At 44.9% G+C, this 2,869-nt stretch overlaps 1 pseudogene; it reads left to right on the top strand.

The window, feature by feature from the left end:
- Positions 1-411: 411 nt before the first annotated feature.
- LOC115292034 lies at positions 412-611 on the top strand (annotated as a pseudogene).
- Positions 612-2,869: the final 2,258 nt, after the last annotated feature.

The following is a 2,869-nucleotide window of genomic DNA, read 5'->3' as shown; positions in this document are numbered from 1 at the left end:
CAATGATTTAATAAACATTTGTGGGCTACTCATTAAGCAATCACTGAACTCAAAGAGCTAGTTTAATGAGGGAGAGATAAGTACTATGCAAACAAGAGCTTGCAACAGACTATAGTGTGATGTCAAGAGTCTCATTTACATGCTTATGGGATCACACATATGAGGACCCAGCCCAAATCGAGAGTATCAGGAAAAGCTTGAAGGATGAGTTGACAGTAGGTAAAACATTGAGGAAGACTGTTTGGGGCCAGTGCAGTGAGATTCACAAAATAAGACAAGGAAGTGAGTCTAGCATGTTCCTGGAACTGAAAATAGTTCAGGTGAAGCTAGAAAAGAGATGAGGGTAGAGAATTGTGGCGTGTGGCTGTTGGTCAGACAGTCTGTGGGACCAGCCTGCTCCGTGCTGCCGCCATGATTATACCTATGTGCTGCTTCACCTGTGGCAAGATGGCGGGCAACAAGTAGGAGGCCTCGCTGGGGTTGCTGTGCGCCTTGTACACCAAGGCGATGCCCTGGACTCACTGGGCCTGAGCACTTGTGGGCACTGCACACTGCTGGCCGACACTGACCTGATCAAGAAGCCGCTCAATTCTGTACCCCTGGAGAAGTGACCGTGCTGGAGCCTCCTGCAACCCTGCTGACCACGGGCAGTCAGCATTGTGCCTGTGCCTGGAGTTCATTCCACTGTGGTAGAAGAGCTGGGATCAGTGCCTGACCACAGCCACATAGGTTATGTGTATATCCTTCCTCTAAAAGGAACCACCCAGTAAAGGTCCTTGCAGAACCTAAAGGGAGAGAGAGGGAAAGAGAGTGAGAGAGACAGACAGATGAATCTGGAGAGATGAGAGATAAAGCCATCATGGTTTGTCTAGAATCCTTTCCTTTGGGAAACACCCATTCCTCTCTGGTGTACTCCTCATTATGTTCTGGAGTGGCCCCAAGAAAGAGGACACGACTCAACCCAGGCCAACCCCAATCCTCTCCCTTCCTCAGGACCTGAGTTTGAAGGACCATGGGGGCCTGGAGTTACTGATGTATGTGGCCTCCACATGGACAGAGCCTGTCTAAAAACAAAACTAACATGAGAAAAGCAGGAGTAGGAGAGAGAAGGCATGAATGCTGTCTTTGAACTCCTAGTCTAGCCCTGCCTAAAGCCAACCTCAGAGTTTTTGGTTACATGAACAAAGAAATTCCTCATTTTTGCTTAAGCTACTTTAAGTGAGGTTTCTGTCACTTGGAATTGAAAGGTGACCGACTTACATAGGACAGTAAGGAGGAACAACAACACTGACATCCCTTTAGAGGGAATTGACTCAAAGCAGGGAAGCGCCACAATCAAGTTTGCATCATGGATGACACTGACTACAGGAAATGGGCCGATGAGGGGCATGTCCAGAGGGAAAGAGAATGATATGGCTATTGGAGTGACCATCAACTTCTCTGAATATTTGCTACTATTCTCAGATTTGTATGTTCTAACCACAACTCCCCTCTTGTTTAAAAATAACTTAAAATTTTACTTATGGTGTCTGAGTGGCTCAGTCAGTTGAGCGTCCAACTTTGGCTCAGGTCATGATCTCACAATTCATGAGTTCAAGCCCTGCATCAGGCTCTGTGCTGACAGCTCAGAGCCTGGAGCCTGCCTCGGATTCTGTGTCTCCCTCTCTCTCTGCCTCTGCCCTGTTCTCTCTCTCTCTCCCTCCCTCCCTCACACACACACACACACACACACAAATAATTAAAATTAAAAATAATTTTTTTCTTATTACAGAACTCAAAAAATACTTAAGAACAAAAATAAGGAAACAGAAAACCACCAAACTTACCCTCCAGGAATAATCACTGTTAGAACTCATATACATCTTTTTAAGCCCTCACATATGTGACATGTATCTGCAGGTTCATAGAGGTGGGAAAAGGCGTTAAGTAAATGACATCATACCACATGTACCTTGCACTTTAAATAGCAAAACTCAATAATCTGGAGAAAGAAAATTTTTTTCCAGAAAAACAACCTAGTGATCAACTTAGGATTTTGTTAACCAACTTAACGATAACCCACAACCCTTGGACCTACTGCAACTTAACGATTTTGAATTGCATTTCCGTTCATCACATCCAGACTTGAAATGCGAACATATGTTAACCTTAGATTAAGTGTATGCCAAATGCATGTCACACAGATTTCCACACTGCAATGTGTTTGATGATTGATGTAAGAGGAAACCAGAGCATTTCATCATTAACTTTCCCATATCCTCAAATACACACCTTTCCCCCTTACAGAGGTGGTACTTTGCACTGCAAAGATAAAGTAAAATTTCTAACAAGCAAATTAGTATAAAACTGAGGGGAAGCAGTGAGGAGGTAGAAAACAGTTTGCATTTTTAGAATCTAGTCAGTATCTGTCAGACTTCCCAACTGGAAAGAGCAGTTGGTGCTGCACAAAGTAAGCAGGCTGCCTCCGTCCCTACTCCTTAGTGGTGGGGCACCTGGGTGGCTCAGTTGGTTAAGCCTACTCCTTAGTGGCATATAGGCTGCAAGGTTTGCAAAGTTGAAACTTTTATTCCTAGTAACTTCTCTCACTGAACTTTAATGTTTATTTATTTTTGAGAGAGAGAGAGAGAATGAGCAGGGGAGGGGCAGATAGAAGGGGGACAGAAGATCCAAAGCAGGATCCTTGCTGATAACACAGAGCCTGATGCAGGGCTCAAACCCACAAACCGTGGGACTATGACCTGAGCCATAGTCAGACGCTTAACCGACTGAGCCGACTGAGCCACCCAAGTGCCCCTCTCCCTGAACTTTAATGAAAGAACACCAGAGTTCTCCACTTCTCAAATTCCTATGCACTTTCTTCTCCCTCGCC

This window comes from Suricata suricatta, chromosome 5 (genome assembly GCF_006229205.1).
Source record: "Suricata suricatta isolate VVHF042 chromosome 5, meerkat_22Aug2017_6uvM2_HiC, whole genome shotgun sequence".
Classification (NCBI taxonomy): Eukaryota; Metazoa; Chordata; class Mammalia; order Carnivora; family Herpestidae; genus Suricata; species Suricata suricatta.
This window is presented reverse-complemented; position numbering and strand designations above follow the sequence as displayed.